We start from the raw sequence: 25114 nt of genomic DNA, 5'->3' as shown, positions 1-25114 counted from the left end.
CAGAGGTCTCGAAGTCCGCGGGGGCCCCTGGTGGCCTGAGCCCGGCCTCCGTAAGCAGACTCCCGATGCCAGCACACCAGTTCGCCCTCACCCCGTAGATGATCTGTTCTCTTCGCAGAAGCCGAGCAGACCTAGGCCACCTGGCTCCTGCCCGAGCAGCTCCTTGGGGCACCACCCAGCACCCCCGGCTGCTCGGGCTCTTCCACACCAGAACTCGGAGACCCATAGAACTGTACTGTTTGGGTTTGAGAAATAGATACTGACAAAACTTTGTCTTTCTTATTAGACAGAAAGGGCTCCTTTTCAGGCCCTACTAAGAATAGCCTAATTTATGCACGGTCTCCGGGCTGGGAAGTGGGGTGGAGGCCGATGGGGGGCCTGGCGCCCTGCCCAAGCCAGGCCGGGAAAGTGCAGGCTGGGCCAGGAGCCCTGATGCTCCAGGCATTCAGAGAGGCCCGCTGGGCCCGCCCCCGGCCCCGCCGCCGCGCCCATTGGCTCCTCCGTGGCCTTCTCGCATTCCCATTGGCTCCCCTGGTCCCTTCCAGGGCCCCTGCGAGCGGCGCCCTCTGTTGCCTGGGAAATGGGGAGGCGGGAAGGCGCCATCTTTAAGGATTGGGCCGCCGGAAGGGTGGAATGTTGGTGCTGACCCAGCACAGACCCCGACACCACGGGTTCAGGAGGTGTCAGGGACCCGGTCAGAGTGACAGTCTCCGTGTATAGGCATCCCCCATGTACCCCGGCTTTCCTGTTGTTATTTTCATTCATTCCTTACAACAGTCCTGCCATAGGTATTATTGTATCCCGGGTTCACGGATGAGGAAACTGATGGCAGAAAGTACACAGCTAGTCATGCAGAGGTGGGATTTGGTCGATGCCTTGTACAATTCCAAGTACGGCACCAAGCGGCAACCTAATGGGGCTGGGTGGACGTATCCTAGCGATTAGGAGGATGGTAGCGGCTCCCTGGGTCCTTGAGGGTGTGCTGAGATACACTAAGCCCTAGCTTGGTCAGCTCCCAGCAGGCTTCCCCCTGCAGATGGCACCCTGCCATCCTTTGAAGAGGGTGGCATTGAGGATACACCCACAGTGCAGAGGCCCTAGAAACAAAAGTTAACCAGAAAGACCTTTGGACTTTGCTATGAGACCAGTCACTTGGTGACTCAGAAACCAAAAGAGTCACCTCTAACATGGGCACCAGATCTTCTTGCATAGCATCGTGCTTTTACAAATCCCTTCTCCTCCATGGTCTCATGTAACTGCAGAATGAAAACTACTCTGTAAGGTTGCCACCATCCTAATCGTGCATCAGGGTAAACTGAGGACCAGTGATGACCAATGAGGACAATATGTAGACTGTTTCTTGTGTTTGGGGTACTTGATATCTAACATAATTCTTACAACAGCCCTAGGAGGTAGGCATTGGTTGTTTTATTTTACAAAAGAGGAAACCAGAACTTACGAGAGGTTAAGTAACTTCCCCGAAAGTAACACAGAAATTTAAGAGGAAGGCTCTCCCTGATCCAAACTCACTCTTGGGGCACCTGGGTGGCTCAGTCGGTTAAGTGTCTGACTTCAGCTCAGGTCATGATCGCGTGGTTTGTGGGTTCGAGCCCCGCATCAGGCTCTGTGCTGACAGCTCGGAGCCTGGAGCCTGCTTTGGATTCTGTGTCTCCCTCTCTCTGCCCCTCTCCTGCTCTCTCTCTCTCTCATTTGCTCGCTCTCTCTCAAAAATAAATAAACATTAAATTTTTTTTTAAAAAAACTCACTCTTTTCCAGTTACTCTACTGTTCCTTCAGATCCTGAGCCAACTTGAAAAATAGACGGAAGCAGTAGTTGCTGAGCAAGAAAGATTTGAAAGGTGACATGAGCCATGATACTCTTCAAATTCAAATCTCCCTGTATGGAAGGAAGGCATTAATTCCTTAGCATGACTGAGAAAGAAAAACATTTGGATATTCCACTGGAGCTATTCAATAGGTTAAACTATCTATGTGAGTGTATTATTGTCGTGATCACCTTTTCACATTTCTCCACCTTCTTCATGAGGATAGTTTTGTGATAGGTAGCAATGAAAATGAAGCATCCAGAGAGGTTCTCCTTTTGGGTAACGTGCAGTAGGTAGCTCTGAACCTATTAGGAAGGACAAAGGATCCCTAGGTGAGTTGGAATTACTAGACTTTTTCTTCTATGAGTCCATTTGCTGAGTCAGTGTCCAGACTGAGCACTGGGCAAAAAGGGCTACTAGGGGAAGAAGAAATCGGCCGGGATTTTGACAGCCATGTAGACTAGCCTGAGTGATTAGAGAATAGTAAAGCTCTGAAGTTTCCCTGTGGGATACTGATTGCTGGGGTAGTATAGGAGGTCGGTGGTCTGGGCTCTCAAGGCACAGTTTTTTAGTTCGTGAAAAGGAAAATACAGCTAGAGAAAAAAGCTTTCAAGAAACACATGGTAAGTATCCTCCTCAAGACATTTGCTACATATTTTGTTTGCATGTGAAGGGAGGTAAGAGTTAAGCTTAACACGTCAGAAGAGCAGAACTTTCAAGGCCAAGGAGACAAAGACCTGTCAGTCTCACAGTATGAGAAACTCAGGAGGACCGTGCATGAGAAGGAAGCTTCTAGAAGGAGAAAGCTGCTAAAAAGAGGAAGCTGCAAGAAACACCTGCCATGTCTCACTCTTGAGATATCTGAATTTCTTTTTTTTTTTAATGTTTACTTATTTTTGAGAAAGAGAGACAGAGTGCGAGCAGGGGAGGGGCAGAGAGAGAGGGAGACACAGAATCCAAAGCAGGCTCCAGGCTCCGAGCTGTCAGCACAGAGCCCAATGCGGGGCTCAAACCCATCAACCGTGAGATCATGACCTGAGCTGAAGTCGGATACTCAACTGACTGAGCCACCCGGGTGCCTCTCAACCCTGAGATATTTGAGACCAGAGGTGGACTAACCCTGGAATCCAGTTCCAGCCCAACTCAATTTCTGACTGGATTGAGGTGATTTGCCCCTGGTATCTGTCAAAGAGAAAATAGGACAATCCTTTCTGGAGAGGAACAAAAATGATTTTTAAGGCCTGGGATTCCTTTATATATACTATCTGGAATCAATTTAAAAAATTACAAGACATGTGAATAAATAAGAAATCATGACCAATAAGCATGAGAAAAAACTCTAATAGAAGCACACTTATAGGGTGTTTTAGTCAGCTCAGGCTGCCATAACAAAATACTGCAGACTGGGTGGATTAAACAACAGACATTTATTTCTCATGCTTCCAGAGGCTGGGAAATCCAAGATCAAGGCACTGGCGATTCAGTTCCTAGTTGAAAGTCTCTTTAGCTTGCACATGGCCACCTTCTTGCTGTGTCCTCACATGGTGGAGAGAGGGAGCTCTGGTATTTCTTCTTCTTTATAAGCTTATTAATCCCATCATGAGGGCTACATCCTCAGGACTTCATCTGAACCGAATCACCTCCCAAAGACCCCACTTCCAAATACCATGACAACGAGGGTTAAGGCTGCAGCATGTAATTGGTGTGGGGGGCACAAACATTAGGTCTATAGCACAGTAAAGAGTCTGACTCCTTTTTTAACTTTTGAATGCTGACAGCTTTTTAAAAAGAAGTTTATATATTTATTTTGAGAGAGAGAGAGAGAAAGAGAGAGAGAGCATGAGCAGGGGAGAGGCAGAGAGAGAGAGAATCCCAAGCAGGCTCTGCACTGCCAGTACAGAGCCCGACATGGGGCTCCTCTCATGAATAGTGAGATCATGATCCGAGCTAAAATCAAGAGATGGAATGCTTAACCACTGAGCCACCCAGGTGTCCCTGAATGCTGACAGCTTTTAAGCCCCACCACTCCCTCTTTCCTTACTTTAGACTTTGGCCAGCTCATAAGAAAGCCTAAGTGCCCCATCCATTCGTCTCAGCACGAAGTTCAAACCATGCAAGCCTTGGTCCATGCATGGGAACACTTATCCCTAGTCCCACTCTCCAATGATATCCCAGCCAGTCCCCTTTTTCTGCTCTCTTAAGCCATTTTTAGACCTGCTTGAGAAGTTTCCAGGCTGTCTCTAGAAATCCTCATATGTGTATAATAAATCTCATATCTTCTTGGTATGTGCTTTATGTCATCAGTCTTGACATTTGAACCAAATTTTGGTTGGAGGTATTCATTCCACCATCACAACTAGGATAATTTTTCTCTTGGAGTTATGAGACAAGAATTTAAAAATAACTACGATAAATAGAATATAAAGAGAATATTTAGAAAAAAAAGATGGGCATTTGAATGATGCAGGACTGATGCAGAGAATTGGAATCTATAAAAATTCAAATAGGCATTCAAGAACTAAAAAACCTTAGTATTTGAAATTAAGGATTCATTGAATGGATTTAGCTGCAGATGACAGGATTAGTGAGCTCAAAGACATGTGTATAGATGTACTCAAACTGAAGTACAGACAGAAAATAATGAAGATAATAGATCAGAGTATAAGACACATATTGGGACACAGTCATAATATCGATCATGCATCTAATTGGATTCTCAGAAAAAGGGAGGGAGAGAGAATAAGAAAAGCATATTCGAAGAGATAAAGGGCAAGAGTTGTCAGAATCAGAGAAAGACATCAACTCATAGATGCACAAAACTCAGTGAATCCCAAGTTAAAGAAAAACAAAGAAAACTACACAGAGGTGCAAACCAAAGACAATGAGAAAATGTTAAAAGCAGCCAAGAAAAATTAAAACACATCATATTCCAAGGAGCAACAATGAGTTATGGCTGACATGTTGATCGCAACTATGAAATCTAGACGACAATGGAAAGGCATTTTTAACTGTACAAAAAAAAAGTTCTATATCCTGTGAATTTTTTTTTCAAAAATAAAGGCAATTCATGGTCCTCTTTCCTTTCCCTTTTCTTCTCTTCCATGTGTGAGCAATTTAAAGCCATCAGGTGGGGCAGAGCAAGGCGTGGCGTGGATGCATTTGTGAGCACGGTGTGGAGAGTGGAGGAAGCCATGGTGGCCCAGAGCAGGATGTCAGAGCCCAGACAGGATGAGAAGGGCATTCCCATGGGAGGGACGCCAGATGTGGGATGTCAGATCCTGAGCAGGGTGAGGAGGGGGGAGGAGGTTTGGGTTTAGTGAGAGAGGGAGTTATAAATATAGAAAAGGAGAAAACTGGAATGAACCCTGTGATATTTATTTGGAAAAGAATATATCTGAGTGGATTCATCTATATATACACATATATTAATACATTATAATAATATATGCATATATAACAGATGTATAATAGATAGTATATGTATGTATACATATGCATACATATTCTCAAGCTGTGTTCACACAGAGCCAGGAGTGGATACATCTCATTAGCAAGACCTAGATTTTGTTTTCTAAACAACGGTTTCAAAGAAAGAAGGCAGGGATCCCCAGAGAATGGCTGATTCCAGGACTGGGCAGGGAAAGTACAAAGCGAGTCTGGAGCATCCTGGGCCAAAATGCACGGAAGCGCTCAAAGAATAATGGGGACATGTCAGAAGCTGTCCCGAAGTGGCTTCCACCGATCGAATCGGGGACATCTGAAAATCAAAATAAATAGTAAATTGGATTATAATCCTTTGGATAAAATAAGGAGCCACAAGTGTATATAAATAGTTAAATAGTAAAGCACAATGGGGACCAGGACTGTTTGTATAGTTTTAAGGTCCTTGCCCACGAAATGCTTGTTAGTTACAAAGGAGAAAAGAATAACGTGCAGTGTTCGGAAAGCTGTCAGACCCCACCATAATCAAACAACCAAAGTATGCATCATCAGCGATGGCCCAAATTGATATACAGCACCTGATGGGATGCAATGAGAATTTAGCACCATTTCTGTGACATGCCTGCCAAATGTGAAGAATCTGACTATAATGCTTGCAAATCAGACTATCAGACAAATACACATGGCGGTGGGGCGGGGGTGGGGGGGAGCATTCTGTAAAATGGCTAGCCTGTAATCCATAAATGCATCAAGATGAGGAAAGGTTGAGACACTGGTCCAGGCTGAAGGAGACTAAGAAGGCATGATAACCCATGACAACTGAAATTTCTGATATAACGCATGATTCCTTTTCTAAAGGGGTTATCGGGACAATTGACAAATCTTAACTGGGGGCTTGGATAGGATGGGAACGCATCATTAATAACTGCCTGATTTTGAAGGCCGTACTGTGGTTATGCCAGAAAACACTATAGGAAACATATGCTACAGTATTCAGGGGTACTGGGTTGGCAAAATACTCTCAAATGGGTCAGGAACAAACATTTCTCTGTATTGGACATTGTACTTTTCCATAACTGTGTGACAGTTTCAAAGCTTTCAAAGGTAACAATTAAAAGATGAAGGCGGGGCGCCTGGGTGACTCAGTCAGTTGAGCGTTCCGCTCTTGATTTCGGCGCGGGTTGTGATCCTAGGGTTGTAGGATTGAGCCCTGTGTCAGGCTCCGCATTGAGTGTGGAGCCTGCTTAAGCTTCTCTCTGTCCTTCTCTCTCTCTCTCTCTCTCTCTCTCTCTCTCTCTCTTCTCTCTCCTCTCTCTCTCTCTCTTCTTTCTCCTCTCTGTCCCTCTCTCTCTCTCTCTCTCTCTGTCTCTCCCTCTGCCCCTTTCCCTTGCTTGTGCACTCTCTAAAATTAATTTAATTTAATTTTAAAAATGAAGGCAAAGACATTTTCACGCTAATGAAGTCAGAGGACTCACCACCAGCAGACTCCTGCTACAAGAAATACAAGGATGACAATTCCGAGTAGAAACAGAACTGCAGAGTGGAACAGAGAATTCCAAGAAGCAAATATGTGCCAAGATATAAGACGGTTGACTGTTTGAAGCCACAAGAATAACTATGGCTTGTGGGATTTATAGCATATGTAGAGGTGAAACTTTTTTTTTTTTTTAAGTAGGTTTCACATTCAGCCCGATGCAGGGCTTGAACTCACAACCCTGAGATCAAGACTTGAGATGAGATCAAGAGTCAGACGTTTAACCGACTGAGCCACCCATGTCCCCCTAAAAGTAGAACATTTAACAACAGTATTACAAAAGGTAGGGTGGGTACACACGAGTGTAGGTTTCCTCTATTATTTGTGAAATGGGAAAGCTTCCAATTTATAAGGTAGACTCCAAAAGTCGATGATGCCTCTGAGTTAACCGCTAAAAATTAACAGAAATAAAACTAAAAGTTTAACAGAAGAGGCAAAATACAATAAACATGCACAAAAGGAGAAATGAAGGTTTAAAGGAGCGGTGTCATAAATTTTTAAAAAGAAACAAGATTGTAGATCGAAGCTCCACTCAGTAAACTGATGGTAAAAATTATGTCATGCAAGCACTTACCAAATGAAAGATGTGGCTCGATTAATATCAGACAAAGTAGACTTTAGAGTCAGAAGTAGGAATGGTGGTAAAGAGCGATGTTTCATAATGATAAAAGGACTAATTCAACAGGAAGACGTAACAATCATAAATTTGTACTCACCTAATAACAGGGCTGCATGAAGCAGAAAGTTGACAGAACAAAAGAGACAAGTGGGCAAATTTGTAACCATGGTGGAGGTTTTAACGAATCTCTTTCAGCAACTGATAGAAAAAGCAGATAAAAAAATCAATAAGTCTATAGAAAATATGAATGACAGAGTTAATCACCTTGACTTTAATAGACAGCTATAGAACGCTACACCCAACAGCTGGAGAATACATGTTCTTCTCTCCAAGTGCATTTGTACCAAAATAGAACGTGTATTGAACCGTAAAGCAAGTTATAACAAATTTCAAAAGATGAACTCATGCTGGGTATGATCTCCAACCAAAGTGGAATGAAACTGGAAATGAACAAAAGAAAGATTGTTAGACCTCAAATGTTTGCATGTTAAGCAGAACTTTTAAATAACCCGAGGGTCAAAATATTTTGAACTGAATGAAAATCAAAATTTTGCATACAAACACTGAGATAAAAGCCAATGCAGTGATTAGAAAGAAATTTTAGGTTTCATTTTATTTTATTTTATTTTGTTTATTTATTTATTTTGAGAGAGAGAGAGAGAGAGAGAGAGACAATGAGGGAGGAGTAGAGAGAGGGAGAGAGAGAATTCCAAGCAGTCTCCGTGGTGGTGTGGAGCCTGACACGGGGCTGGAACCCACGAACTGTGAGATCATGACCTGAGCTGAAATCAAGAGTCAGACACTTAACCGACTAAGCCGCTGAGGCCCCCCCAAGAAATTTTAAGATTTAAATGCATGTATGTATGATAAGAGAAAATAGTTTAAAACTACTTACCTAAATTTCCATCTCAAGTTAGAAAAAGAACAGTAACTTTAAATCCAAAGAAAGAAGACAGAAGGGAAAATCAAAATACAAACCAAAGTCAATTTAAAAATAAAGCAGATATGGCGTGCCTGGGTGGCTCCGTCAGTGGACCACAGGACTCTTGATCTTGGGGTTGTGAGTTTGAGCCCCACAGTGAGGGCAGAGATTACTTAAAAATACATAAAGCAGATGTACAAAAGAGAAGGTTAGCAAAACAAAAAGCTGGGTTATCAAAAAGGTAATGAATCTGGGGCTCCTGGGAGTCTCAGTCACTTAAGCCACCGACTCTTGATTTTGGCTCAGGTCATGATCTCACAGTTCGTGAGTTCAAGCCCCATGTCAGGTTCTGCACTGGTGTCGAGGAGCCTGCTTGGGATTCTGTCTTTCCCTCACTCTCCCTCTCGTCTGCTCCTATTCTCTGTCTATATATAAATAAATAAATAAACTTAAAAACAAGTAGAGATTTTTTTCAAAGGTAATGAATATGATAAACACCAAGATAAAAAGAGAGATAACAAAAGTTGTCAATATCAGCAAGGAAAAAGATCCTACAGATATTAAAAGATAAGAAAAAGTTTATTATAAAAACCTTTATGACAGCAAGTTTAAAAACTTAGACTAAATTTTGATGAAGTCCAATTCATCTGTGTTTTTCTTTTGTTGTCTGCATTTTTGATGTCAAATCTATGAAATTGTTGCCAGTCTATGAAATTGTTGCCCCCTCTGTTTTCTTAGACGACTTAAAGTTTTAGCTCTTAGGGGTGCCTGGGTGGCTCAGTCGGTTAAGCGTCCGACTTCAGCCCGGGTCATGATCTCGCGGTCCACGAGTTAGAGCCCCGCGTCGGGCTCTGGGCTGATGGCTCAGAGCCTGGAGCTTGCTTCCGATTCTGTGTCTCCCTCTCCCTCTGCCCCTCCCCCGTTCATGCTGTGTCTCTCTCTGTCTCAAAAATAAATAAACGTTAAAAAAAAAATTAAAAAAAAAAGCTTTAGCTCTTAAATGTAGGCTTTGATCTATATTTAGTTAATTTTTGAGCCTGATGTTAGTTAAGGGTCTGATTTCTTTTACATGAAGATATCCAGTTTTCTAGCACCAGTTGTTGAAAGGACTTTTTTCTCCATCGCATGATCTGGGCAACCTTGTCAAAAATCAGTTGACCAAGGGGCACCTGGGTGGCTCAGTCGGTTGGGCGTCTGACTTCAGCTCAGGTCATGATCTTGTGGTCCGTGGGTTTGAGCCCCGCGTCGGGCTCTGTGCTGACAGCTCGGAGCCTGGAGCCTGCTTCTGATTCTGTGTCTCCCTGTTTCTCTGCCCTTGCCCTGCTTGTGCTCTGTCTCTCTCTTTCTCAAAAATAAATTAACGTTAAAAATTTTTTTTTAAATCAATTGACCATGTATGGGAGGGTTTATGTCTGGGATCTCTGTTCTATTCTGTTGGTGGATATAATTGTACTTATACCAGTACCGTGCTGCTTCAGTTACTATAGCTTTGTAGCAAGTTTTGAAACCCAGAAATGTGAGATGTCTAACCTTCTTTTTCAACGGTATTTTGACTGTCTGAGGTCCCTTGGAATTCATATGGATATGAATCTGAGGCTCAGCTTTTCCGTTTTTTTGTGAAAAAGACTGCCGATAAATTTTGATAGGGATTGCAGTGAATTTATAAATAGCTTTGGCTCATGTGTGTAATCTTTGACACAGAATAGTATTATCTATTATTTGTGGATGCACGCATAAGTGGAAGGAATAGCTTGGACATCCCGAAGTTGAGATACCGGTTTCCTCCAGGGGTAGAAGCGTTAAGCCTAGAAAGACAAAAGAGACTGGAAGGGGATACACATGGAACTTCAGTTATACCTGGAGTGTTTTATGTCTTTAAAAGATAACAGGAAATGGGGTGCCTGGGTAGCTCAGTCGGTTAAGTGGCCACCTCTTGATTTCAGCTCAGGTCGTGATCTCACAGTTGTAGGATCGAGTCCCGCGTTGGGCTCCGCACGGAGCTTGCTCAAGATTTTCTCTCCTTCTCCCTCCACCCCTCTCCCCGGCTCAAGCTTTCTCTCACTTTCGCTCTCTCTCTCTCCCTTTGAAAGCGATAAATAAATACATAAATAAATAAAATGGGAAGTAAATTTTTTTTCAAATTATTACTACCGATTAGATGGTAAATGGATGTATGCTATTTTGCTCTCTACACTTTTCTGTAGTTCGAAACTTCTCATCATAGACAAGAGAGATTACATGATGGGGGCCAGCTGGGAGGCCCCTCCTGAGAGGCTCTCACCTGTCCTGCTGCCCTCCATCGGGTCCCCTTATACTGTCACCGCTCTACCTGTCCACCAGGAGCCCATTCACGGAAGTGAATTTATTTTTATTTTTATTTTTTCTTTCCAAGTTTTTATTTAAATTCCCACTAGTTAACATATAGTGTAATATTAGTTTGGGGTATAGAATTTAGTGATTCATCACTTACGTATGACACCTGGTGTTCATCACGACAAGTGCCTGTGTGGAGGTGAACTTAAAATACAGGTGGGACTTGACTTTGATCCTATCTCCGTAGGTGAGGCTCGGGGAACAAATTCCAACCCACCAAAGGTTTAGACCTTCCAGTCAGTTCTTCAGCGGCTACTTCCAAATAGCAACAGGAAAATTAGGATTGCCAGACATCTGAAGAACACTCAACACTGAAGGGAAGAGATAAATAGAATAGAATAGAATAGAATAGAATAGAGCAACCTGGAAGAACAGAGAAAGTCTGTGCACAGGGAAGAAAACTTTTATTTTATTTTATTTTTAATTTTTTTTAAATGTTTTTTTATTTATTTTTGAGACAGAGAGAGACAGAGCACGAATGGGGGAGGGGCAGAGAGAGAGGGAGACACAGAATCGGAAGCAGGCTCCAGGCTCTGAGCCATCAGCCCAGAGCCCGACGTGGGGCTCGAACCCACGGACCGCGAGATCGTGACCTGAGCTGGAGTCGGACGCTTAACCGACTGAGCCACTCAGGCGCCCCAGGGAAGAAAACTTTTAAAGAAACAAATACAAAAATTCTCCCAAAGCTCTAGTGTGGATACTTTTCCAGTGATTAGAGAAGATATTTGCATCCATGATATAAGAACAAGATGCTCTAAAAAGGGAGCACTTGGGGGGTGCCTGGGGGGCTTAGTCGGTTAAGCGTCCAACTTCAGCTGAGGTCGTGAACTCACGGTTTCGTGAGTTCAAGCCCCACGTCAGGCTCTGTGCTGACAGCTCAGAGCCTGGAGCCTGCTTCAGATTCTGTGTCTCCCTCTCTCTGCCTCTCCCCTACTTGTGTGCTCTCTCTCTCTGTCTCTCTCTCAAAAAAAATAAATAAACATTAAAAAAAATTTTTTAAGTAAAAAAAGAAAAGAAAAAGGGAGCCCTTGGCACACCTGGGTGGCTCAGTCAGTTAAGCGTCTGACTCTTGACTTCAGCTCACATCATGACTTCACAGTTAATGAGATCGAGCCCTGTATCAGGCTCTGCACTGACAGTGTAGAGCCTGCTTGGGATTTTGTCTCTCCCTCTCTCCCTCTCTCCCTGCCTCTTCCCCACCCACGTGCATGCACAAGTGATCTCTTTCTCTCTCTCAAAATAAATAAATAAACATAAAAATAAATCAAAAAGGAGCACACAGTAAAAACACTTACAAAAAAAGAGAATGCGTAAGAAAAAATAAAATAAAAAACGTCACTAAAAGAGGAGAGTATGAAACTGTGAAATCACCCAGAAAGCACGGGAAAAACACAGAAATGGATCACAGAGGAAGAGAGGAGAGTAAAGAAGAAAATAAAGACTAGTCCCCGGAGGCCCAAAATATGAACCAAAGGAATTTCAGCAATTGAGAATAGAGAAAATTGTCAATCGAAGGATTCAAGAGAATTCCTCTGCAATGAAAGGAAGGAACCTGCAGAGCCACACGGCCTGCCAGACACCTGCGGACCCAGCAAGGCAAAGGGCTGTGCGATTTCAGAACCCGTGGGATAAGGAGAAGGCGTCACGGTGTCCAGGGGAAGCAGGTCAGGCACACAGAATCAGGAATCAGAGCTGTTTGGGATCTCCCCATGGGAACGCTGGAAAGCTAGAGCCTTAGCCTTAGAACGTAGCTCTCAAAACTGAGAAGGACCAGGATTTCCAACAGCATTTGTTACTGTCACTACATAACAAAACTTGCTGGCTTAGAACAATGCACATTATTATTTCACGGTTTCTGAGGGTCAGGAAGTCAGGAGCGGCTTCGCTGGGTGCCTCTGGCTCAGGGTGTCTCTTAAGGCTGCGACCGGCTGGGTAACGGCATTGCAGTCGGATGAAGGTTCAGCTGGAGCAAAGGAATTTGTTTCCAGGCTCATACATGTGGTTGTTGGCACAAGGCTGCAGGTCCCTGCTGCAGAGACCGCTCCGTGCGGCTGCTCACGCCCTGCCCCAGTGAGTGATCCAACAGATCTGGAGACCCCGAGACAGTGTGTCATCAACTTTTATCCGGGGAGTGATGCTCCCTCACTTCTGCCATGTCCCAGACTTCAGAACGCTCCAGTTCTGCCAAGCCACACAGTAGAGTCACATTCTGGTCCTCGTGGGAGAGTGTCCTGCTGCAGCCTGTGACGTGCTGGAGTACTCGAGGATTCCGGAAGCCTCTTCATTCTAATCGTGGCCACCTCCCAAAGCCCTGCAGCCTCTGCGTTTCGCTGCGTGCCGAGGCTCCTTCCAGTCCTGCTCTCTACCTGGACCCCACTCGGAAGCGAGGCACAGGGACCCAATCATTTAGGGAGGGACAGGACCAAGAAACAAATACTTGGGTCTCCCCATTATCTGAAACCTTGGTGTTTCTAGGGCACAGGGATGTGGGGATGCAGGTATAATAGAATGTAAAGATATTCCTGGAGTTCAGCTGTTCTTTCATTCATTCTGCATTTTTGGTACACCTTCCAGGCTCGCTAGAAACACTGGGATAAAATATGGATCCTGTCCTTGAGGGCTCAGGGAGGAAGGAGGTAGCTGATTAACCAATAATTCCAGTCCTAGAACACGAGGGTAGCATGGATGTAAAAAAAAAAAAAAAAATTAAAGGGTTCATAGCCCTAACATACAACAGACGTCTCAGAATTGATAAGAAAATTCAAACATAGAGTACTAATTTCATATTGCTGCTTGCTCTAACAAATTACCACCAAACTGGTGGCTTGAAAACAACTCCTTTAGTTCTGAAGGTCAGGAGTCCAAAATGAGTCTCACTGGGCTCAAATCAAAGTGTTGGTAGGTCTTCATTCCTTCTAGAGGCTCTTGGGAAAATCCATTTCCCAGACTCTTCCAGCTTCTAGAGGCTGCCTGTATGCCTTAGCTTTTGGTCCCTTCCTCTACCTTCAAAGCCAGCAGTATCAGGCCGAGTCCTTCCCATGCTGCCCCTCTCTGACTCTCGCCTGCCTCCCTTTTCCATTTCAGAGGACCCTTGTGATTATACTTGGGTCCCCCAGATAATCTGGGGTGATTTTCCATTCTCAAGGTCAGCTGACTGACAACTTAATTCCACCCACAACCGTAATTCCCCTTTGCCATGTGACCTAATATATTCACAGATGTGGGGATTAGGACACGGAAAATTTAGGGGGGGCCATTATTCTGCCCACCACACATACCAACAGAAAAGAAAGCAATTCATAAGAGAAGTGCAAACAGCACCTGAATCTATGAAAAGACAGTCACTTTTCCCAAAAGCCAAGAAAGTAAAAGTTAGCCCAGCAAGGAGATCCTGTGCTCAGCCTCCAGATGGCAAGTGTGGAAAAGGTTAACACCCTCTAGGGCTGAATAGAACATGGGAGATGGGCATTTCTGTGGCCTGCTGGGAGGAGGACTGTAGCTACCACATTTGGGGGAACATAATCTGATGGTCCATCAAACTCAGAATACACTGACATTCAAATGTTGCAAGCCCACGTACAGGAATTCATTCCCTTTAGAAATAACACCTTGCCCCTGAATTCAAAAATGCCCATGTGTCAGACACTGGGGGTGTAGCCACAGAGAGGACAGCCCAGGCCCCTGCTCTCATGGGGCTGACGTTCTTATGGGAAAGGCAGACCACAAAGAAACCAAGAAAGAGAGAAACCAGACACGTACTGGGTTGGGACGAGGGCCGTGTATTCCTTTCCCAGGGCTGCCGTAACAAATGGCCACAAACTTAGTGGCTTAAAATAACAGAACCAAATATTCCCCCATAGTCCTGGAAGCCAGAGGTTCAAAATCAAGGTGTTGGCAGGCGTGGTTCCTTCTGGAGGCTCTGAGCTTGGAGAATCTGTTCCTTGCTTCTCTCCTGGCTTCTGGTGACTCGCAGCAAACCCCCGTGTCCCTTGGCTCATAGGCACATCACTGCAGTCTGCATCCCATGGCGTTCTCTTCTCTCTGTGTGTCTTTTTGCCCAAATCTCCCTCTTTTTATGTGGACACGAGTCATTGGGTTAGGGTTCATCCTTTCCTAGGATGACCTCATCTCAACTTGACTGCACCTGCGAAGATGACTCCTAAATAAGGGCACATTCACAGCTACTAGGAGTTACTTCAATACATCTTTTTAGCGGACACAAGTCAAGCCTCGACAGGCTCTCCAGAGAATTGACAGAAGACAATGAGAGAGTGAGGGTGGCTGCTTGAACTTGGATGAGCAGGAAGGCTTCTCAAAGGAGGGGGCATTGAACCTGAGCTCTGAGCAGCAAGGAAGAAGTCAATGAAGATCAAGGAAGAATGTTCTAGGGGAGGAAACGGCTGGCCCAACGGCCTCGAGGCAGGATCGGGCTTGGCCATTTCAAGGCCCTGCAATCAGGCCAGCAGAGCAGGCACTAGTGGGCACGGAGGGTGTTCCGGGGGGAGCTCAGAGAAGGCGCAGGGCCAGATGGTATAGACCTTGAAGCTCAGGGAAAGGAGTCTGCATTTTGTCTTGGAGGAGGAGAGTGACACAATCTGAGCTGTTTGTCAAAGACTGCGGCATGTGATGTATGTACGAGGGTGTGTATCACACGACTGTTCCCAAAACACTGGAAATTCCCTGTGTGTTCAGGGGACTGGGTGAATGACCTATGCTATGTTCATTCTGTGGCTTCGGAGTTCGAGCTATCCATATCCACCTGCAAAGATGTTCTTGATATACGAAGTAAAAAAGCAAGGTGTCTAATATCTCTGTGTGTCTTCTTTAAGTTTGGTTTTAATTTAATTTTTTTTTCAGTAATCTCTACACCCACCATGGAGCTTGAACTCCCAACCCTGAGATCAAGAGTCACATGCTCTTGTGACTGAGCCAAGCAGGCGTCCCAGTATGGGTGTGTGTGTCTCCTTTTTTTTAAACAGGTTTCTTTTTTTTTTTTTTTTTTTAATTTTTATGTATTTTTGAGAGAGAAGGAGACAGAGTGTGCGCGGGAGAGGGGCAGAGAGAGAAGGAGACACAGAATCCGAAGCAGGCTCCAGGCTCTGAGCTGTCAGTGCAGAGCCCGACACGGGGCTCGAACCCACGAACCGTGAGATCGTGACCTGAGCCGAAGTCGGACGCTTAACGGACTGAGCCACCCAGGTGCCCCTGTGTGTGTGTGTGTGTGTGTGTGTGTCTTCTCAAGGCAGCAAAAGCCTCTGCGATGCTTGAATGCAATCTGTGCACAGGCCACAGAGGCGAGCCTTGAGTCGATTTGGGTTCTCCTAACCAAACCCTTGCTACCAGTGGATCTCCCTTGAAGGCTCTGGTTTATAACACCCGTCCCTGGTCATAACAGTCTTTTAATGTGGTACATCTCATTTATGAGGCTCTGTCCTCCCCTGGACATGTGTAGAACTGTAGGATGTTGGGGGATGAGTGGCCTTTCTAAAGGTCTCCTTGTCTGGCCCCCCATTTTACAGATAGAGGAGCTGAGGCCCAGAGAAAGAATGATCATTCAGCAAGCCAGTGACGGTGGTGGGATCCAAATCCAGGGAATCTCTTGAATTCGTTCCTCTGGCCCTGCTGGAATGCTGCCCTTGGAATGTAAGTTTTCTAGGTCGTTGTCCTACAGAGATACAGACCGCATCCATCCATTCACACACAACAGCAGCAGAGTCCAGCCTTACAGGCTGGGAACACAGTCTGATTCCCATCTCTGGAACCCAAATGCTCGTTTACGAGGGCTCACGTTGGAAAGTGTTGTTCTACGAAGTCAGCTTGTTTGTTCTGTCCACCACCTTCCCCGAGAGGCTGCTCTGTGACGAGCTCCTACCTTGCACAGTCCCCTCCTGCTGGCTCACCATGGCTCTCCTAGTGCTCCAGCGGGCTTCAACGTCCAGACAAGCGTGATCCAGGCGCTCCTTTGGACCGCGATGGAGAAGGTCCCTGTTCCCACTTGGTCTGGGGAGACAAGGAAGCCAGGAATCTCAGACATTTGGAGTCGCGTCTGTACAAAGGGTTGAACTAAATAATGTCCAGGTTACGCTACGTGAATCCTTCCTCCCGGCCTCTCCAAGACTGATTCCTCATGGAAGCTGGCCTCGACCTCAAGCCTGCGGTGGTATCTTTTTGTGGTCTCCCGCGCATGCATTGGGGCCTGTCCTCCCTTCCTTTTAGACTCCACACGCTCAAAAAAATCTTTGTTCGTTTATCGACCTGGAAAGTGAAATGACTCTGAACCTGCATTCTCTGAGAGGTCCAGGATGCAGCCCTAATAAGGGCTCAAATTTCTCCGGATTTTCCCATTTTCAAGTTGGGTGCTGCGTCCCCACGTTCAGGTCGCTCATTGGTAAAAATCTTAGGACACCTAAAGAAAATTGGGTGGACACCTAAAGAAAATTAGGACGGGAAGGGTTTTGTGTAACAGCATCCAGCTGGAACCAACCCTCTTGTCCATGACCGTAGAACGGATGCATACATTGAAGTTTGGCCACGCAGTGGAGTAATCCACAGCACCCAGAACCAATGACCCAAATAATAGGCAAAGTGTGATTTACTCTCAAAAACTGTTACAGTAAATGAAAGAAGCTGAACTCAAAAGAACACATAGATAGGATTCCGTTTACATAAAGCTTAAAAGCTGGCAAAATTGAACTATCGTGTTTCAGGTCACACGCTTAGTTGGCTGTGTAAAATTATAAAGAAAAGACACAAGTTCTCATACTGGCCAACTTTGAGGGGAAGGGAGGTCGTGAACCCGGGGCTTCGGGGACCCGAAGGGCTTCGGGGACCCGCAATCCCGATTCTTGAACTGGCCTACGATTTAGTCACTAATAGTTTGTTAAGCTGTATGGTTATTTTGTAACACCTATTTCTCTAGGTATCATATTTTAAAATACAAAAGGCTGTTCACTACAGGGTATGCATGAAACTAATTTTACATGGTATGTTGGCTAACTGAAATTTAAATCAAAACTTACCAGAAATAAATTAGAATATCAAGTAAAATAAAATAAAATAAAATGGCCAAAAAAATTAAGTCCATAAATTGAAAACCAGGATAGGATGGATTTATTTATTTATTTATTTATTTATTTATTTTTGAGAGCGAGAGTGCGAGTGGGAGAGGGGCAGAGAGAGAGGGGGACAGAGGATCCAAAGCGGGCCCTGCGCTGACCACAGTGAGCCTGACGCGCGGCTCGAACTCACGAACTGTGAGATCACCACCTGAACCAAAGTCAGACGCTTAACCAACTGAGCCACCCAGGATAGGACTTAATGTTAGGGTTTGTGGGGACGAAGTCTGAGGTCCTATGGAGGGTATTTAGGGGAGTTGGACTTTCTCTCTTTCTCCTCCTTGTCCCCCTCCTTCCTCCCTCCTTCAGTACCTCTCCCTCTTGTACTTTCCTTTCTCTACCACAAAAAGCCCCCATCCTTACCCCTTTGCTTAGCATGGGCAGGTCCTCTGCTCCCAGCCTTTCATCCCTTCCAAGAGCTAGAAAATGCTCTCTAAATTCAGATCCAAGGAAAAGAGCATCCCATTGACCACTGCTGTGTGCCGGCTGAGGACCGGCTGGGGAGGAGCGGGTGAGGAAGGGCAATCTCTGCTCAAGCCCTGGTGGCTTTGGTGGAGTGGCTGAGGGGGGCTTGTTTCTCAAGGAAGGGACAGGGCAGTCCCTCCAACGCAAGGAGAGGATGGTGTGGGGCGGGGCTCACGGATGGAGGGAGAGGTGGCAGAGGGAAGTGAATTAATTCTCTCAGGCCCCAGTAGGAATGAGAAGCACCCAGAACTGGACCAGAAGAACCCAGGATGCCAGCTGCCCCTGGCTGTACGCGGCTGCTTTGGGGTCCCCAGACCCTGTCTTTTCCCTGCCATCATGTAGAGCTGGCTCCTATTCCCGGCCTCGTCCCCAGAGGAAGCCAGGTCCCTCTCCTTGTTTGTGTTGGCAGCTGTCTCCAGCGGCCAGGCCCCTGGCCCTTCCTGAGGGAGCATGTCCGCAGATAAGCTAATGTTGGCATCTCCCCAAGAACTGTCATTATTTTGTTTCTAAAATATTTCTCTTGTCCTTGCCTTGCCAGCATCTCCCCTCCCACGCCCTCCCCCCTTCCCTGGGAATCAGCTGAGGAGCAAAGGGTTTTCCTTATAAATCCTGCCCACCACCTGCAAGCGGCTCTCCTTGCCCCCCATGCGCTGCAGGAGCCGTCACCCTTCGCCCTGCTCTGCAGCCCGCGCCCCCACCCCCCTCCCGCAGTGCAGCAGTCCCCGCCTGGCTGTGGCCCTGCCTCCACCTGCGTCTCTCTGATCTTCCAAACTGCGAGGGGGCGGAGCCAGGCCTCCTGAGAAGAGAAATTGACAGCAGCCACCACGTGATCATCGCTGAGCACCTGCTTCCAACACAAAACCTTGTTTCATATTCACAAACCCCTGCCAAGGAGCAACTTCCTCTTCTGGCTTTGCAGCTGAGGCTTGGCGGTGGTGGCGGGGCGGGGGGTGGGGGGGGGCGTCAAGCGATCTCCCCCGGGTCCAGCAGTCCATATGTGGTAGAGCCGGAACTGGACCCCGTACCCGCCTGAGTTCGCGGCCCGGCGCCCGTCTGCCCTGTGAACCTCGGAAGCACGTTCTTTTAGGCTTGTCTTCTCATTTGTTTCTGAGCCGGAGACCCCGTTGTTACCATTCCCTTTTTACAGAAGAAACTAAAGACTAGCGAAATTGAATGACTAAGACTGCATTTGGGCCCTCTAGTTTCAAACTCAGAGGCTTGGTTGCTGCAGTGTCTTCATATTGGCTGTTCTGTTTTTCTAGGATCAAGCACTGCCCTGAATTCTGCCTTCCTTCTGTATTATCTGACTCCATTACGAACAAATCTATCCATCTATCCACCCACTCACCCACCTATCCATCCACCTGCCCAGTATCTATCTGTCTATCTATCTATCTATCTACCTCAGAGCCCATGTCATCAGAGCTCACAATCCAGTGGACAAAGATAGGTATGCACGCGCGTGCGCGCGCGCACACACACGAATGTGAATATACATACGTAAATAACCACTTATAAGCATGCTTCAGATACTGCTGGAGAGAGGTGTGTGTGCTGTGCCACCAGACTTTGAACTTGCACCCACTGATGGGGAGTCAGAAAAGCTCCTTCAGCAACCCTGTCCTGGCTCCCCCTCTGGCCAGATTTAGCCCTCACAACCAGGAAGACTGGAGAAAAGAAGCAGCCGGGCCTCTAGCCCTCAAGGAACGCTCATCTTTAAGAGAGAATCTCTGATGTCAGCTGGGTTTGTGGGAAGGAGCAAGGAGGCAAGGCCAGCAGCAGGGCCCTGCATTTCCCAGGGAGAGGCTGAGAACACGTACGCCAGGAGACCATCTCGGCCTACCCTTTGCTTGCTCTGTGGTTTGGGAAAAGGACACAGCATCTCTGGGCTTGGCATGCCTCTTCTGCAGAATGACACAGTTTAATAGCAGCTGCCACCAGGAAAGCTTGGGCTCCTGAGCCGGGGGTGGAGGATCAGTTCCCTTCCCCACATGGCCGTAATGCAGGGGGACAAGGCACCCTCTCCTTGTCTTGGGCTTTACTGCAGCCAAGAGGTTAGTACTCACCTTCCAGCTTGCCAGAGCTTCCTTTCCAATGAAGAAGGAGGAACAGCGAGCCACTGTGTTTCCCTTTTCCCCAGGTCTGAATGGGAGACCTGAAAACTTTCTGCATTACTTCCTACCCACGCCGCACCCTCTCTCCACTAGAAGTGGTACCAAGGTGTTGTCCCCCACAAAGGAGGGAGCTCTGATTTCCGAATTACCTTACCAGGGGTGACTTAAAGAGGGAACCCACCGCCTTAGGGGTCTGGCTCAGTATCACCTTCACTTCTGCTCTGTTCTCTGGAGCAAGCAACAGGAGAGCCTGGATTCAAGGACAGGGGAACTGACCCCCCCCCCCCCCCCCCCCACCCTTGAGGAAGGAGCTGCAAAGTCACTGCAAGGGCTTGGAGGGGGAGGAGTAAATGTTTCTGCTGCTGTTTGCAATCTACCTCGGACACCACTGAGGGCTCTGGGCCAACACCCACTGTTCCTCCTGCGTGCCCTGGAGGTGGGAAAAAGGAAGTGTTAGAGGAAGAGGGTCAGGTGGGATTGCCCCAGGTTCTGCTGACCCCAATCCAGGCTTTCTCACACTGGGGTCAGCAGCTCCTTGAGAATTTTTTTTTTTATTTCATTTTGATGTTAATCTAAAAACACATCTAGATGTGTCTGCATAGCTGCCCCTTCCCATTGGGAATTTCAACTCGGGTGTATATATTTTTTTAAATCCATGGTGCAGGGGATCCAAGCAGCAAACTTTTGATGGTCACCGGAGATGGACTGAAGAGGCAGCCAGATGCTTATCAGGGCACAGGGCATGAACATGGCTCCTCAGGGGTTCAGGAGACCAGAGCAGAGGGAAACTGAGTCAAGACATGACAGAGCTGAACTGGGAGGACAGAACCTCCTCCCAGCAGCTAGGAGGGTGTCTAACATCGTCAGTGGCAACTTCGTATCTGCCAACTCATTATCTGCATCTGCCGTCTTGAGGTAGTGCTATCCGTGTCTGGGAGCAGTGAGGCTGGGAGGGGACACTGGGTGGGCAGGGGGGACACGTGCTTGGGTAGAATCAGTTTCTGAAGGGGACTGAGGGTGGAAGCTGGGTCAGAACATCTGAGTCCCCAGCAGCCTGACACAATGAGGACTTTGTTACTGACAGTAGCCCCTTTGCGTGCCGGGTTCCAGGAAACCACTATTACCCCTCCAATACTCAGCAAGAGAAGCATTGCTATTTCTACTTAACAGATGAAGACAGTGGTTCAGAGAGGTTAGGCAAGCTGCTCAAGGCCACACAGCATTCTGCCAACTCTGTCCTATTCCGTAGCCAGGACTCTGCCGGTTTCAACTCGGCCCCCTCCCCCGGGTTGCTCCTGTCTTGGGTGGAGGAGCCCCCATCCCAGGACTTCTCAGGGGCCCAGGTGAGAAGCGGATGCATTTGCCCCACCTTTACCCTTGCGAGCCTGCCAGGCAACCCAGCTCATAATTAGGTAATTAAGTCTTCGAGTAAATACTGGAGAAGTCCAACCTGTTTTTGTATCGTTGCAGGAAAACAAAGTCTCAGGAGCTTTCCAGTAAGTTCAGAGAGTTTCTGGCTTGGCAGGGAGTAAACAGGGACAAGTAACTTCGGTCCTGTCCCTCCCCACGGCCACCCCCTTCTGCCTTCCCCACATCAGTCACGGAACCAGCACATTGTTTGTTCTCCAGAGTGCTTTGGTGTGACCTGAGGTTTGGTGAGGGCAGCCAGGCCGGCTTCCTGGGGTCGCTGTGTTTCCGGGAGTCCTCAGGCCAGGAAGCACCTCCGTATTCAGAAATGCCAGTCATGGTGTTTCTCACACTTGAGGCCAGGCTCTGCAGGCCACAGTGGGTGGGGGCAGGCCAGGCCTGGGGCTTAGTGAGCTTCTGGATCCCCAGGGAGGAGGACACTGGCGAGCCCAAGGCAGCCTCCAGAAGGGTTTGTTGAAGAAAGTACCTTGAAGTATGCCTCCTGCTAAGCACTGCCTCTGGCAGAAGACGAGAGGGTGGGGGGCTCCAGAAACCCCTCCCTGGCTCCTCACTCTACTCACTTGGTAGGACACAGAGCCTTTAGCACCAAAAGGATGCTCAGGAGGCAGGGGTCTGGCGGGGGGTGGGGGGGGGGGAGCAGGTAGCACAGGACAGGGAGGGCCGGAGGATGCCAGGCCCCGCAGAGGAGGGGAGGGCAGCAGGGAGAGGCAGAGAGGAGTGTCCCCCACCCCCCAGGACAGTTCAGGGCTGGCACTTGCCAGGAGCTGTCAGTGTGCAGCTTCATTCTTGGGCCAAGATAGTGGAGAGCTCTTCCCAGAGTGTTCTCAGAGAAGATCAGCCCGCCCTGGGGCACTTGTCACCCCCTGTCAGCGTTGTCTGCAGGCTTCCCTGCCTCCCACCCGACTGTGGGCAGCTTGAGGGCAGCCCCACATAGGAATTGGCCCTACACCACCCCCAGGCCTGGCAGCTGGAAGGCAGGAGGGGCCCAGAATGTTCTGCCGTGTGACCACGTGAACGTGGTTGGAGACGTCTGCGCAAAGGGCACAGGAGCGGGGGTCAGGAGAGCAGGTTCTGGCCCTTCCTTGGTCGCTGGCTTGAAGGGTGGCCTCACGTAAAGCATTTCACTTTTCTGGGCCTCACTTCTCCCAGCTGTGAAATAGGGGACTGAGCGACAGGAAAGTTCCTCTGCATTTCTGACCGTATGCGTGTCAGTCGGGGGTTCGACCACAGAACCACTGCAGCGAAACTAGTGGAAGAGTGTGAGATGTTAGACAAATGATAGATACACAGATAGATAATTTATTCAGGAAAATTGGCTTGCACCAACGCTGGGAGCTGGGTAACCATCTCCAGGTCTGATGTTGGAGCTTGGAGCCTACGGGGCAGCAGTGAGAGCAGGCTGGGACCCCAAGGGAGTAGGCACTGGAATCCCCTCAGGATGAGACCAAAACCCGAGCCCAGTTCTCGCTGCCTCTGACCTTGGGAGACAAGGGAATCCAGCAGGAGCCGGGAGCCCTCCTCCAAAGTGGCCCTCAGGCCCCAGCTGCGGGGGAGGGAAGTCAGCAGATCAGCACTGCATACTTTTACTGTGTCTGCCACGGAATGACCTCCGCCTCCTTCCTTTCCCCACCTGCGCTCTCCTGGGACAACCCCCCTGTGGCCACCTCCAGCAGAAACACACAAGAAAAGGACCCCTGGGGTATGGAGTTCAACCCGGCTGAGGTGATCCATTACACAGCTACCGTGGTATGATTAGAATTCAGTGATTCAGTCAAAAACCCATTAAAAGACAATTTGGAAGAAAATCGTCCGGAGGCTTTCTTAGGAAACTGAGATCATCTGCAAATACATGCCTGGTCTTCCAATGCATCGCTTCACGGTCATTAATTCAGCTTAAGGGTTATCAGCTCCTCCAGGATGGCCTTGAGTTTCCCCCCTTCTCTTCTGGGCATGCAGCGCCACACAGGGCGTGATCCAAGACGGGCTGACTCAGAGAGGTAGCATGGTCTCCTTTCCTCACTGAAGCTGGTGTTTGTTGAATGCTCACTCTATACAAGCTCTGCTCATTTTCTGCACACCAACACTTGGAGAGAGAGATTAGCATTATGCGCGTTTTATGTATGGGGAAACTGAGGCACAGAATGTTGAAGTCACTTGCCCAAGATTGTTTGGCCAGTAAGTAGCAGAACCAAGATTTGAACCTGGTCACTTGCCTCCAGTGCCTGAGGCTTGACCGGTGTCTGAGATTGCCCAGGCAGTGCTTGGCATATCATCAGACTTGTCTTAAGGGGGACTCAGAGGTTGTGGGCAGAAGCCCAAGGGGCCAGACGTCTGCTCTCTGCCGACAAGGGCTCAGAAATGTCTATGTTTCCGCCTCAGCTTGCTGTCTGTCGGAGATTGCTGACTCTCAGTGCCCCTTACCTAATTCCTCAGTAACAGAACTCCCAATGTTCAGCAGGGCACATGGTAACTGACACACAAGATCATTTCCCAGCCTCCTTTACAGATGGGCAAAGGTGAGGCCATGTGGCTCCCCTGTGGCTGATGGGAAGTTAACAGAAAATCCGATGCATTCTTATAGGGAGGGGTCAAGCTTTTTCTGTCAGTTCTTGCCTCTGAGAAAGAAGCTGGATGAAACGCAGTATCATAGCTGGAGCTCCAGGAATCATTGGTATCTCCTAGGACCTTGTTAGAAATGTATATTCTGGGGGCATCAGCCTGGGGTCTGTTGGTGGAGCATGCAACTCTTGACCTTGGGGTTGGGTTGGAGATGACTTAAAACTAAAATCTTAAAAAAAAAAAAGAAAAAGAAAAAGAAATGTGTGTCCCACCCAGACCTACTCAATCAACAACCTCAGCTTAAGAAGATCCCCACGTGATTTGTGTGCCTGTGAAAGTTTGAGAAACACCGGTTGAAGCTGCATTTATTGGCTGAACCTAATTCTGACCAGTCATAGCCGTGATGGCCTTCCTGTTGCTGGCACCTTGAACTCCTCGTTTGCAGAATAGGGAAGCAATGGCTTCTGGGGAAGACATCCATGACCAATGGAGAGCCGTTCTCCAAAATGTCCTCATCCCCGTCTTCCTGTGAAGAGCTCTGTGTCAAGAATGGACCCACCAAAAGTATTGGGAAGGGGGCGCCTGGGTGGTTTGTCGGGTGAGTGTCTGACTCTTGATTTCAGCTTGGGTCATGGTCCCAGGGTGGTGAGAGGGAGCCCCAAGTCAGGCTCCAAGCTAAGCATGGAGCCTACTTAGGATTCTCTCTCTCTCTCTGCCC

The 25114-nt window shown here is 47.6% G+C and overlaps 1 long non-coding RNA gene across 1 annotated transcript; it reads right to left on the bottom strand.

Annotated features, from left to right (window-relative positions):
* Window positions 1–4931: 4931 nt before the first annotated feature.
* On the bottom strand, window positions 4932–20623 carry LOC125911939 (uncharacterized). Its single transcript, XR_007454518.1, has 4 exons — window positions 20362–20623; window positions 16588–16715; window positions 7518–7618; window positions 4932–5583 (listed from the first exon to the last, which is right to left on the bottom strand). It is a non-coding gene; the product is annotated as an uncharacterized LOC125911939 (long non-coding RNA).
* Window positions 20624–25114: the final 4491 nt, after the last annotated feature.

This window comes from Panthera uncia (assembly GCF_023721935.1).
Source record: "Panthera uncia isolate 11264 chromosome C1 unlocalized genomic scaffold, Puncia_PCG_1.0 HiC_scaffold_3, whole genome shotgun sequence".
Lineage (NCBI taxonomy): Eukaryota > Metazoa > Chordata > Mammalia > Carnivora > Felidae > Panthera > Panthera uncia.
The sequence above is the reverse complement of the archived record's forward strand: the minus strand, read 5'-3'. Positions and strand labels throughout refer to the sequence as shown.